This window comes from Siphateles boraxobius, unplaced genomic scaffold, assembly GCF_051911475.1.
Source record: "Siphateles boraxobius isolate OS27281-9 unplaced genomic scaffold, OSU_SipBor_1 73, whole genome shotgun sequence".
Lineage (NCBI taxonomy): Eukaryota > Metazoa > Chordata > Actinopteri > Cypriniformes > Leuciscidae > Siphateles > Siphateles boraxobius.
Genome location: NW_027509201.1, coordinates 2,977,501 through 2,992,699, shown reverse-complemented (window position 1 = coordinate 2,992,699; position 15,199 = coordinate 2,977,501). Strand labels below are relative to the sequence as shown.

At 33.8% G+C, this 15,199-nt stretch overlaps 1 long non-coding RNA gene across 2 annotated transcripts in view; it reads right to left on the bottom strand.

Moving 5' to 3' along the window:
- Nucleotides 1-7,326: 7,326 nt before the first annotated feature.
- LOC143724450 (uncharacterized) overlaps nt 7,327-15,199 on the bottom strand; it is a 12,859-nt gene continuing 4,986 nt past the window's right edge. For both annotated transcript variants that reach the window (XR_013197378.1, XR_013197379.1), the window contains 3 exons: nt 10,766-10,887; nt 10,479-10,564; nt 7,327-7,530 (listed from right to left, as the gene is read on the bottom strand). This is a non-coding gene — a long non-coding RNA (uncharacterized LOC143724450). The remainder of the gene's footprint in view (nt 7,531-10,478; nt 10,565-10,765; nt 10,888-15,199) is intronic.

The window sequence follows — 15,199 nt, the reverse complement described above, 5'->3', positions numbered from 1 at the left end:
ATATATATATATATATATGAAATATTGATATTTAATACTTTAATAAAGGCCTATTTTCTTTCAAATATTTGTGTTACTTTAAACAAAAGTGTGGTTATTTTTTTGGCTTGTATTTTTTTTTTTATTCGCACTCAGTAAAATTATTGAATTTAATTAAAAAGTCTAATAATCATACAATTAGCCTACACACACACACACAAAAAAAATCATTTTGGGTTTCAGTTTTCGGCCAAGTGCTTCCAGAATATTCCGGCCCAAAATTTTCATTTCAGTGCATCCCCTAAAAAACATGATATATTATGATATAAAAAGTGTCTCATAATTTTGACTTTTTATGTCATAGCTACAACTTAAATGTCATAATTATGACTTAGGATGTCATAATTTTTATGTCACAAATATGACTTTATTGCAAAATTATTATGTAATAATTATGACTTTCAACTGGTGATTGCCATATTTTTTGCAAAATACATTTTTTTCATAATTTCGACTTTTAAATCTCATACTTTTGCCTTTTCATCTTAATTAGTATGTTTATTTCACAAATAAAAGACAAAATTATAATTTCCGATGTCTAAATTTAAACTTTTAATCTCATAATTCTGATATTTTATATCAGTTTGAAATGCTTTGTCATGATTTTTTATTTTTATGTCTAGTATGTAGTAATTTGAAATTTTCATTATATTAATAAGACTTTTATGTCATAATTTTGACTTTCAATCTGATTAATATGACTAATTTTGATCTCAAATGCATAATTTACCAGTACATTTTTTTCTTATCAAAATTATGAGATTTTTTATAGCATATTATATCATGTTTTTTATCTTATAATTTCGACTTTGTCATAATTATTATTTTCCAAACCATGTGGCAGAAATGGCCTTCCATAGTTTTTTCTTATGTGGCTTTTATAAATAATAAATACAAATAAGAAAGTATTAAAATAAATGCTTGTTAGTGAGTTTTTGCTCCCTGATGAACAACAAGTAAATGAACTGTCACTGTATAAAAAAAAAAAAAGTTTATATGTAAATTCTTCAAAATATCTTCTTTTGTGTTCCACAGGAAAAGAATGACCGGCGTTCAGGTTTGGATTGACACGAGGGTGAGGAACACTTCTTTAGAGGACGCCTTCTCTTTTATTCCTCTATGACTTAAGTTAGGATGCTGTCTTCAAAAGCGTTAGGAAATAGGCAGCTCAAACAGAGCCGTTTGTTATAAACCTCTCTATCGAACGCTCTGCTTCTCTTTCCTGTTTTTTTCTTCTTCTCCGCATCTGTTCCACCCAGAGTGTGTGTCTGCGCGGCGGCACGCTGCCAGATCTTACAGCTGCCAGAGAGAGAGATAATAAAGCAGCGCACAGCTGGAATGCAGTCAACAGTCGTCTGTGACGTCACACTCAGGGAATCTGCAAGAAACCTTTCAGCCTGACCGGCCCTTCACTCTTTTCAGTGTAAACACCCTGCACGTCTCCACTCACTATATCAATATCCACAGCCAGAGAGTCCTCGACAGTTCAAATCTCATTTTACATTCTCAAAAACAGTCAAATTTCTCCTTCATGAGCATGTGGTAGCAGCTCCTCTATTATAACATTTATTGCATATTGTTTCTTATCCTGGTCACAAATCCATGCATTCAACCTATACATGCTTGCAGCTTGCCAAAATAAAAAATAAGAAATTGTAATTTCCATCATTAATAATGTCACCATTAATACTTCACGAACCACACGTGACCTGAGATATTTGCATTATACTGAGCGCAAGAGAAAACGGCATTGATGTCTTTCCCAAACAGCTACGAGTCTTTGTAGACTTCTGTGGTGACGTGCAGGTTGAGTAAAAATGAAAATAAATCACCGGAGGAACGTCCGAAGGCCACTATCTTTCTCTCTGCGTCCATCTAGGGTCTGGAAGTGAAGTGGAAAATCTTCCCTCCTCCCTCCGTGTTGTTATGACAGCTCTTACAGATGTACATGCTCCACTTTTACATACAACAACACTTCATAGTGACCACGTCCTGTCAGCCCCCGGGAACTACTTTTATGCTCTTTCATGGAGTTTTTGATACATGTTTGACAGCAACTGCACTCAAAAAAAATGGTTTTGTGGCACTGTTCTTTTTACCCAAATATGTTTTGTTAAAGTAACACACATCAATTTATTTTACCACCAAAACACTGTATTGCGTTTAATTAACTTAAGCTGTATAATTTTCCTCTTTAATTAATTATCAATCGTTAAACTAATGTAAAGGGTTTCATTTCGCGATAAACAAAAACTTAATTTGATTGTGTTCAATCTGCTTAAATATGTAAAATTAAAGTTTACTTAATCCGTTTGTGTTGGATTACATGAATGATTTGTGTTGCATTAACTGAAACTGGGCGGTGCTTGTTAGTTCCCAGCATGCTTTGCTTATAGCTGAATTAAGACAGAATAAATGTTGAAATGAAGTGTTATTTTATGTGTTTTTTAGAAAATGAGGAAAGGGGAAGACTTTATAGTGTGTAATTGTGTTTAATGTTCAATTACATTGCAATTATTAGAACCATTTAAATTACAGTGGGTTACCATTGTGGATAGGAGTAGAGCATTTGGTTAGGATATGGACTGATTCAAATAGTTTGCCCTTGATGCTGAAAGAGCATATAACTCTTAGCATTTAGTAAGTTAGTAAGTGCCATTATTAGCAAATAGCTAGCTGTAGTCTAGTAATTCATTTGAGAAATCATGTAAATCCTACATACATTTATTTTTCATTGCAGTTTTAAATAAACTAAAGCATGTTCACTAAACTTAACAAGTTTAAGTTACAGGGAAGCAATTCCATTGATTTGTTTGGAAAAAATGGAACTTTACGGGTTCCTGAGTGAATGTTTTAGAACACTTTACATAGGCTGCAACACAAACCGAGTACATATAGGCCACCGGGAGTTAACATCATGCTGGTTCCCTCAACAAAAAGCCAAAAGGATTTTTTCCATAAGCTTTTGGCTTATGATTCCTACACATTTTGTTCATCAAGATAATTTTCACAAATAAACACAACTGTTATGAATTTTGAAGCCTTTACAATTGGCTGAAGTAAAAAGTTAAAGTTAGGCTATAAATGAACTACATCTCAGTGTTAGCGTCTCCAGCACTATAAGTTTCCAACAACATTTTCAATCTTTATTTAAAATCTTCAAATAGTAAAGTTGGAGTTAGAATATTTTGCAAGAAGGAGTATAAACATGACAATGAGGTTATAGAGGACTAATGAGTACGAGTTTTTTATATGACATTATTTAAGTAGTCCACTTTAGACATTTTATAACTCTAAGTAACTTTGCAACTCATTAATTTGCAACTACATGTCAACTAACTCTCATTAGAGTATTGGTAGACTGTTAGGGTTCGGGTAGTCGAAATAAAGTGTTACTGATGAGTTTACTTGCAGCATGATGATGTTAAATGTCCCCAACAACCTCTGTAGTCCCATTTAGCCACATGTTCGTCTATTAAATAATATTTTCATTTAATTTTCAGTAAACATTTTTCCTGACAACATTGGCTATCAATGTATGTGCTTTGCACAATGCATTCTGGGATTACCTTTGCTAAGGCCACATGTCATGCTGCCTCATTAGGCGGTGGAACAGAGCTCATGTTTTCTTAGGCTTGAATCGTTCAACAGGAGGTTTTAAACAGAAAGTACAACAGTAAATAATTCAGTATGTGTGTGAGACATTCTTTAGCATGTAGTAATGAGTATTTCACTCATCTGTCAATTCCTTATCATTGCATAAACAAGCCGTACCCTTTTTCATAAGGAATAAGTTCACAGCTGTTGGGCTCTTATGAACACAAAGTGAACATATCTGATGAATTGGTCTGAATCGTTTCATATAATACAGTATTTAGGGCCAAGTGTTGAATTAAAGTCTGATAACATCTTCAGCCATTCTAAGACAAATGTTTCTGGGATGCTGAAACTCACCATAACCCTGTCATACATTTTGGGGGAAGACATTTATTGTTGTTAGGTTGTATGTAAAATGATAAAATAAATCTTTAATCTGCCTCAAAAAGACACACACACGCAAAATCAAAGAACACAAAAACCTTTCTTTTTTGATTGCTTTATTGGCCCTCTATGGCATTTATTTTTCCAATAAGGTAATATTTCTCCCCGTTAGATTTTTTGACATGCAATACCTCCGAAAACTAAACAATGACTTATTCAATTGTTTAAAAAAGTAAAAGTAAAATTTTCATTAAAACTTTACTTAAAGTCCTAATGTATAATGCATTATAAAGGTGACCTAAATGTGACCTTCATTATTATATCAAAAAGCTTATGTTAAAAGTTGAAATGTTAAATCTTTCAAGTGTTAAATACTTGAGGATGTATGAAGTAGACGTAGGAGTAGCGTAAGCTTTGACGCCTCTCGCAGTTCAAACAAACAGGGCTGGGAAACCGCGCTCGACATTACGTTGTGCGTGGGGTCAAGGGTTACTCTTTTGGCGTAAATCGATGCGTACGGCCATCTGCCGGAAGCTAGTTAGTCGATAAAGTTTTAAATATGGATATTTTTCTTACATGAGCGCATCGCTTCGCTTCAGAAGACCATTATTAAACCCCCAGAGCAGTGTGGAGCACCTTTATCATGAATAGATGCACTTTGATGGACTTCCAAAGACATTCACCCATTCACTGCCATTAATAAGCTTGGAAGAGCCAGGACATTTTTTAATATAACTGTATTTGTCTAAATATGTTTTTTTCCTTGTAAAAAAAATTCTTCATGCCTTAAAATAGCTTGAATGTAACTCTACAACCTTCCCTCATTTAGTATACGTGGTTCTATGAATATGCAAATGAGCCACACCTCCACTCACTCACACAGCTCAGAGATCAACTCGTTGACGATCACACGTTCACCTGATTGGTTACAAGGTAGTTTGTGACGTCAGAAACACCAGCGATTTTAAACTGTGTTTTTGAGACTGTCTTTGGTTCACTGCAGTTTTAAGGAGAAAATGCTCAACAATGCTGTTGACTTATGAATTTGCACATGGTTTTTCTTAAAATATATTTAAAAACACCACATAGATATATAAACAACATTAAAAACTTGATTTTCATCACAGGGGGACTATAAAAATTACTTTCAATAAACCATTTTATTACCAGAAGTTAATTATTCCATTAATAACAGTATTGGTAATTGACCTTGATCTAACATGGTACCAGACTGAAAAAAAAAATGCATGTATATATTCACTGCATTTCTGCAGGTGATTCTGTAACAATGCTACTCTGAAACTACATGCCATAGTCCAGGACCTGAAACATGAGGAATATGATCATCATAGTAATAGTGGGTTTGGAATGAGGCCAGTATCCAGCTCTGTGGTGCAGTTATTAAAGCCATGTATTATAATAATGAAAGTGGCCTATGGCCATTGCTGAGGATTTTTTTCACGATCATATTCCTGTGTGAGAGAGTTACCTGATTGTGTTGAGATGAATTAATTAAACCGCTGTATCATTCCTTCAAAATCTCCCATTTGTAAAGGAATATAAAAATAATAATATTGGTTGAGGCTTGGGCTATTGAGACCTAAAAAATGCCACTCGTAACCAATGTCCACCCTGTTAAAGGATACAATATGTGTATAAAATAACTCTTTAAAAGTTGATAAACGTTTCTTCTAAGAACATAAATCCTCTAATTCTACATTTACAATTGAAATTCTACATTTGGTTCCAAAGACCACGTAAACAGAGAATACTATAGGAAGACTGACTTTTCCCCCCAGAATTGCATGATATAAAGTCACAATTCTGACTTTTTTCTTGCAATTGCGACTTTATATCACGCAATTCCGAGAAAAAAATCAGAATTGTGAGTTTATATCTCGCAATTCTGACTTTATAACATGCAATAGCGAGTTTATATCGTGCCAATTTTGGGGAAAAAAGTCAGAAGCATTCATCCATAAGCTGAAACCATGACTTTAAATAGACAGTGTTTCTGTTGTACCTCCTGAGAATGATTTATTTGCCTCTCACAATAAATATCTGGATCCACTCCCAAACCTGTCACACAGTATCATTACTTGACATGACAGCAGGATATAAAAACTAGTGCATTACTTTTTCTGCAGTCTACATAGGTAGCTACTCTATCTCCTAAGGCAGCATCCTGTTTTTTTCCTAAAATGACATTCGTAGCACAAACACTAGGCAAAATAATCTTTTTTTTATATTACATTGCATTTCTCTTCTGACATCTTGGTCGACTGGCATGACCACGCATTTAATTGGAAATCATAAATTGTGAAGAAATAAAATTACATTATTTTTTACGTCAATCACATTTAATTTAAAAGAACATTTACCCCAAAGTCTTCAAAATGAAGACAAACATTAATATATAATCGGCAGATTCACATTTTGAATTCGCATGACTGATTTTTATAAATTGGAAAACATGAGATGGTTTGAAGACTGTTGATGAATTTAGAAGAATGTTCATTTGAGAGAAAGAAATGTAATCTATCGTTTTGGTGATGAAATTCCTTTCCTGTGTGACTGTGGAAAGTGACTTCTTTGAATTGCAATTTAGTAAATTCCTCTTCATGTCATCAAATTCAACAACCTGCGGAGATCCTTCTGAGCTAATACTGTCACAACTATTGGCATTTCTGTATTTCAGTTGAACACATCACAAGATCTACTGCAGATGAATCACTCCATTATGTGCCAATTATGGGTCATGCTCTGAAATTAGTCATTATGCTCTGAAATAAAAGAATGAACTGTTTTGCATGTGTAATACTGGTAATTACAAAGAAATGGCTAGTAAATTTCACAACAATTACAGAGCAATAAATCCAACACCTTTTCAAAGAAACGGCAAGTATACATCGAATTAAAAGTGAAATTTTGAAGTAGAGAAACTGAAATGGTATTTTCTTCAAAAACGTACAAACTTTGAAAAATATTTTTTTCATTAGTATTTCTGATTATTGGGGATTATCATCTAAATGATTGATTAAATGAGATGATCAACATTAATAAGCATTTGCAACCAATTTTACTTAAATACAATTTACTTAGCAACAAAAGCAAAGATAAAACAACTAGAAAACAGTGAAAAATGCAACCTTATTAATTATTCATGCCCCGGTGCATGTATAATTATCATTGTAAAAATATCATTGTAAACATAGCAAACAATTCCAAGTAAAATATACTTGTAAGTTCAAGCTTTAATTTCTATAAGCTTGAATTGAGTACTAATATAGAATGTACCTTTTTTTTTTTACTCTTGCCTGAACTAACTTGTTCAATGTAGAAATTACATTTGTTTTTGTCTGTATTGTAGTATCATGTAGTAGATTTTTTTTTATGATTGAAACATGAAAATACATGAGTGAAACAGGATATTTACTGAGAAAAAATGTAGGGTGGGACTTCATTTTGTTTCTCAGAATTGATGTTTGAATGGTGGATTGTTGACGGCAGCTGTAAAGGAAAGTGGGATTTCAAAGTTCTTATATTTTGATGAAATGCTAAAAACAATTGTTATTATTATTTGAAATGATAAATCATTCACAATAAAACAAGAAATGTGCAGTAAGACAGTAAATAGTGTAAATTCTGATATCATGGTCACTTTATAACATCTTAAAGTTTATGGTATTAGATTTGGTCTGATCAAATACTTAAATACCATTTTTCATATGTATTGTTAGATTGGTGCATACAAATAATTAAATATTTTTTTAAATAACATTTATATGATTATAATATACATATATTCTTTTTCATTTTTTTGTATTGTATTGTATCATTTTTAAACCTAGTGAATGGTAACAATAATTATTTAATATTAGTTAATTGATTTACTATCATTAACTAACAATTAGCAATACATGTGTTACTGTATTTATTAATATTTGTTAATGTTAGTTAATAAAAATACAACTGTTCATTGTAAGTTCGCTCAGATCAGTTAATAGTATTAACAGATATTAACTTTTGATTTGAATAATGTTTTAGTAAATGTTGAAATTATTAACATTAACAGAGATTAATGAATGCTTTACAAGTATTTTTCATTGTTAGTACATGTTAACTTAGTTAACTAATGTTAACAAATAGAACCTTATTGTAAAGTGATACCGTCTTATTATATATCAAAATAAATGTATCTGTAAATATTGTTATTTGATACTATGTATTGTTATATTGGTGTGCATAACAATTATTAAATGATTCTTAATATAATAACATTTATATGTTTTTTTTTATTTTTATAAATTATTACTGGCAATTGTAGCAAACATTTTTGAAGAGTTTTTGGGAATAAGGAAACAAGGTCTGGGAAAAAAATCCTGACGTCTCTTTTACTTCCTGTTAAAATCCAACTGCACACAGCTGCATGGGAAGTGTGTGTGTGTGTGTGTGTGTGTGTGTGTGTGTGTGTGTGTGTGTGTGTGTGTGTGTGTGTGTGTGTGTGTGTGTGTGTGTGTGTGTGTGTGTGTGTGTGTGTGTGTGTGTGTGTGTGTGTGTGTGTGTGTGTGTGTGTGTGTGTGTGTCCTCATCCTCCTCACACAGGTGCAGTGAGATCATTTCCTCTTTGCAGGGACCGTTTCCGCAGCAACAGCCTTTTCCTGTCCCAGGGAGAAATAAGGAAACGCATCCTTATCCAGCAGAGGTCAGAGGTTTGTGTCAGAAGAGAGACCAACAGACAGTTTCTGTGTGTTTATTACTTCTATGTAAGTCTATGGCGTTTATCCGCCCATTTTATCAGCCACCAAATAAAAATCACAAGCTTGAAAACTTAGTAAAGTACCAGCACATTTGCACAAACGTCCCGGGACGAGTTTCATGACACAATCTGATAGTGTTGAGGTTATGAGCAATAGTGATCCAAGCCTTAGCAATCCCGAATCTGTAATTATACGTTGAGATGAGCGGTAAGTGTTCTGTACACACTTCAAAACTATTCTAGTTATTTGAAATGCTCCATTTAAGCATGTAGAAATGACACACACTCACATGTGTTGAGCAATGTTGTAAACGTGAGGCATGTTGAAACAAAACTCAGCAGCCCTGTCATTTCCCATCTGATTCTGTGGAAAAATGTGTCATGTGTCAAATGACGAGGCTCTTCTCTCTATCAGAACGTGTGCATTCCTTCTCTCGAGTCACAGCATCTCCTCAAACACAGGGTTATCTGCTGATATCCAGGTTATCAACTGTCTGCTGGCATCCTTTACATAGCAAGTGTGTCAATGTGTCACCAAATGTGTGTGTTTGATAGGACACATATAGTGATATATTGAATGTTTACTGTATTTTGATATTAATTTACAGAATAGCATATTTCCATCCACATATTTTTATGCGTATGTTGGGATATCAGAGGATGTGATTGGATAACTATTTTTATTAAAGATATTATACGCCAATTTCCATCACATGGGATGGAAACGCTGCTTTATTTGCTAATGTTTTAAGGCATATCCCAATTTTGTGTAGAAGATAATTTTGCAACTTTAAATGGAAACATAAAAAAAATATGTTTTGATTTAATGTGTTTTTATTTGTTTTTTAAGTCGCCTATAGACTATTACAGACTTAAGAGAGTTAAGACAGATGTTTATATGGCATCTTTAAACTTCAGGAGCAAAAATAAATATCATATTTGGTCTGATTAATTTCAAACGGTCCAGTTCAATGAATCAGTTGTTGGTTCAAATAAATTATTCACAGATTCATTCTTTCTCGTCATTATCAAAAATATTCAAATATAAAACATTATATATTAAATATCAATTGCTTGTAGCGATTGCAATGCCCATGTTTACAGTGTTTGACTATTATGAATCAGTGAATGAGCGTACACAGGGTGCATTTCCTGTTTCATAGTCGTGTGCATGTGCCGTGTCACTTCCTGTCAGGAGAGGATTTCCTGTTAGCTGTGGGTGGTTTTGTCCAGGGCAGTGAAATATGACAAGGACATTTACAACTTAAGCAAACAATGTATAAAAACTTTCAAACTTTGCTTTGAATACTTGAATCTAAGTCAAAGTATCACAATTACTTCCAGGTTTGCCAAGTTTTCCCAAAAATGCTTGTATTGAGATAGTTTATATTCTACCAATGATAAAACTGTGTTAGATGTAAAGTTTTGTGAAGGAGGGCCATTGGTAGGGAGCCCTTGACCTGCGTTTATGATCACTATGATATAGCCGTTTTCATAACAGTGACTGTAAAATATGTATTTTAAGTATGGGGATGGCATATTCTGAGTTTTGGGATGGCCACTGGGCTACTTTTGGGCTATTTTTAATCAGCCATTGATAGTTTTGTTATGTGGACATGGCAACCCTAATTTCTACAGCTCATATTTAGGGTTAGTGATTAAGCGATTAAACACTGAGTGTGTGAAGCGTCCCACAGACCTCCACTGAAGAGCGGTCAAACACCTGAGGCTTGCATGTGGTGTGAGGCTCCTGCGGGTCTGGGAATGATGACCCTGATCTTTCATCTGAAGGAGGATGAGCACAAACACACACACATCTCTTATCCACATCTGTCATTTACACTGGCATGTGTGGAATGAACAAAGGAGATGGAAAGAGAAAGAATGAGAGATCAAGAGAAACTAGGCTGCCCATGTTAGTGTGAGATAAAGAAAACACTGTAGCATCAACAAAATGAGTTCATATTCGCAGATGAAATATCTAACCTTTGACCTCGGGTCTTGAGGTTTGTGTGGTGTCGTGATCTGACTTCCAGCTCTGATAATGGTGTCACCGTCAGATAAAACACACTGAGTCCCGCAGATATGGTCGATGTGGCTTCAGTTTCCTGCAGGAACATTAAAGCTGAACTGGTCATTTTTTCAACGATGAAACACGTCCGTTATCTAACCCAGCTTAAAATATGCAAAGAGGAATCTTTAGTAGTTTGATTTCCCTGAAGTGTAAACAATGTGTCCCCATGGCACTATCACAACATCCATCTGTTTGTTTGAGCAACATGAAACCGCAGTCGAAAATAATTTCACTTCCTTAATGTGACGTATTTCAGAATAAAACCATCAATAAAAAAAAAAGGTGTGGGATGAGATGTATTGTTTCCTTTTGTGGTTTTAGGCTATGGCTATATCTGAAAAAGAAGAATTAACATGTTATAGCAGTGCTATTTATATATTATTATAGTATTTATAAATATTTTTAATTAGCTTTATTTGCATTTTCAGTATCATTTCAGTTTAAATTTAAGAAACATGTGCTTTTGTAATTTTCAATAGTATTAGTTTTTTAATATTTCTAGCTTTCTTAGCTTTAATTAATTTATTTATTCAGATGTAGTTTGAGCAATTTCTGTATACTTCAACTTATTTTATTTCAGTTAGTTATGCCAAGGCAACATTTTCAATTTCATTTCAATTAAAGAACTATTTTAATTTGATTTATAGTGTATACTGTATATATATATATATTTCTTATTTATATTTAAATTTATGGTTGCACGCTAATGCTTCTTTTTATTTCTTTTTTTTTTTTTTGCTGTAACTGCATTGTGTATTTAGTTAAAATTCTCTGTTATTGCTGTAACATTAAAACAATGCCAAACTTGCTCTCTGGATATTTAAAGTGACCTTTTCAGAGGTTATTATATTACTATGAAAGATTATGAAAAGCAAGAGTTTTTCCTTTGGAATAACATGGAATGATGAATCGTTCACAATAAGCGCAGGAATGAATTGGGTGAAGTTTGATTTTTATGTTGATGTCCACGTGCATCCAGAGCAGCGCGTCTGATGTCAGACCACTCAGATTTCACTACATCATTTCCTGAATGACTCTCAACCTAATAAAACCCAGCACATCTCTGTCATCATCGCCCCACCACAAGACTGAAACACCCCAAACACCCACCGCCATCTGCGTCACACACACACACACACACACACACACACAGTTCTGCATCCTCTGATCTCTCCCGAGTGTCAGTCAACATCAGACAGTGAAACTCCACGTTGAATACCAATATTTTACCATGGTTGTTATAAGTCATGACGTGAAGTGGCATTTTAATCACGGTAAAAACCTAATGCATTTCTGTGTGCCTTAATTTAATAAAAAAAACATTAACAGCAATACGATGGAAAAGTTGCCATTTTATTAATCAATAATCGGATAACCAATTTTTCTAAATCTTCACAAAAAATTCCCCCCCAATTTTTTTTTATTACATTTAATAATTGTGGATAAATGCACCCAAAGTAAATCAATTATATATATTTAAAAAGAGCTCTTTATAATAATGTGAGAATCAATATCATTTTAATAATCTTTTGTTACATTTTAATGTGTTGATACTAAAGCACATGTAAAGTGATATTTGTGTACATTTTGATATTTTTATTTAAAGTTAATATATTTAAAATGTTCTTAACTGTACTGAATATTAAAAGCTTTTTAAAATTAATTAAATATTTAAATTTAATTTTTAAATATGTAAATATTTAAACTTAGTGCTTAAATATTATTGCAGCACATTGCTACAAAACATTCAGCTACAATAAACTTTGGCAATTACACTGGCGAATGAATTGTTTATGATGAATATTGATAATAGACAAATATTTATAGATCATTGGCATCTTATATAATACTACCATTGCTGCCCATATATATATACATATATTCTGACCAATTGAAATATACAATTGGTATAATAGCAGTCTGTCCTACTACTACTTATCATCATCACTACTACCCAGCTGACAAAAATATGTTCTAATAACGGTTCGCTAACGTTCCCATTTCGTTATTACAACGTTATTTCGGAATGTTCTCAGAACGTTCAAATAAACTTGGTTATGTGAACATTAAGGAGACGTTCAATTTCATCATTCTTTAAACATTACAGGAATGTTACTTTTGAATGATCCCCGAACGTTCTGAAACAAGTAGCAACATTTAGAAAACTGTGAGAGAAAACATTCCATAAATGTTTCAGTGCTAATGTTTTGATAACATTATTAAAGATAAGATAACTTTGAAAGAAAGTCCTATTAACATTCCTGGAAGAACTAATGTTCATATGAGAGAACATTGTGAGAACGTTAGCTAAAGTTGTGAGAGCGTTCCCCTTTAACTGGGTCCTGTAATACTTTAATAAGAGAGTAAATCTTCTCCTGAATCATGTGTTCAGCAGTGAACAGCTCAGATCAAACCATCAAACTATGACATGCATCAGTCACAGACGCTCTTTATGGATGTTTTCACACAGTGTTGACTTCTACAGTGATTCAGATATCACAGAATCAAGTTTGAACATGTCTGTTCCTCCAACGACACACTGATACCAATGTGATAAGACATTCCAGAGGCAACCAGAAATCACACACACATTCACATGGAAATAAACGCTCAGCGATCTTATCTACAGAATTTAAGAACTGGCTTCCTTGAACTGGAATTTGAATGGAAATGAAATGCTGAACGTTGAGGATATGTCATCCTCCCTCAGGTATGTGAGGTCACTTCCTGTTTCCTGTAGGATGAGATGCCAGAGTCTTGCTCATGCTGGGGGAACCACTTCCTGTGGCCTGGAGGAAGGATGGGAGGATAAACGGATTGAAACGAAGTTGACAGATATTTCTTGGAGGAAAGCGTCTGCGAATCTCTGACTGAATCAGTTTCTGTCTGAGTGTAAAGCTGATTCAGCAGTGTGATTCACCACACATTTCATTAACGTTTGGGAATCAGGACTCATGGGAAAATCCCACCAGTGTCTGTTACTGTAATGCCCCTGTGTGCCAGCTGACCGAGCAATTTATGACATTTCTTGAACTAAATGAAAACAAATTTAATAAAAATCTGTATTTTGTGTATTTCTGTATCTAATGCTTGTGATTTGCAGAACACTTAATAAAGGGACAACAAGGGATAGTTAAAGGTTTAATGAACAGTTCAGCCGAAAATGAGTCATACTTGACTCTCTGTTCATTCGAAAAATGAAATTTTTGGGGAAACTTCCTCTTTTCCATAAAATGAAAACCCTGCATTGATAAAAAAGAAAGAAAAAAAGCTCTCAATGAATGACAAACGTTATACTAATTAAACTAAAATATACTTTAAGTTTAAAGTTTAAATTACAGTTTAAACAGTTTAAATTATAATCAAGTACCTTACAGGAGGTGCTTTAGTATCAATGCATCAAAAGTGTACTTCTTTAAAGCATGACAAAAGATTATTAAAACAATGATTTACAACGTACTTTTAAAATGACTATTATAATGTGGACTTAAGTGTACTTAGACATTCCATTAGTATATTACCTGCAAGTATATTAAAAATAGTCTTTTAAGGTTGGAAGTACACATTCATAAGAATGAAAGGCACTTAAAGCATCCAAATCTTCACATGTTTTCCTCTATCAGTGACTCTTCTCACATTCTCAGTGATCTCAGTCAAAAATCACCTGTGCGTAGCTGTTAAATAACCAGGTCTGACTGAATAACCTCGGTCAAGTATATTTTGGTTGTGTTAAGAGTTCATGTATTGCTCCACTATCAGTCACATCACATTCAGCATTTCATGCTTCAGATACCTAACTCCGAAACCTCGCATTCTTCATGTGATTTTAACAGCTTAACTCGAGCGCACTAACTCACGCAGGATATGTTGAAAGCTGGACACATACGAGGGATGTCTAGATTTTGCAAGAAGAGAGTAAACAGACTTGACCTCTGTTTAACAGTTCTGCGTTTCCCAGCATTAACTCCTTCCTGAACACTGCCAGATGCTTAAACTGCCTTTGAATGTGTTGTAAATGTTTTTAGATGCAGTCCTTCTAGTTTTGGAGTCTGTCTTGTATTATTTTGCAACATCCTCAATATGTGTGTGTGTGTGTGTGTGTGTGTGTGTGTGTGTGTGTGTGTGTGTGTGTGTGTGTGTGTGTGTGTGTGTGTGTGTGTGTGTGTGTGTGTGTGTGTGTGTGTGTTAAGGGGACGTCCTGCCCTGTTCAAACTCAGAAGTCTTTATACTTCCTGCTTTGAAACTTTTTCAGCCATAAAAACTAACAGCACCAGATGTGTCTAGCCAAACACTACATAGTGTGTGTGTGTGTGTGAGAGAGAGAGATGAGAGAGAGAGAGAGAGAG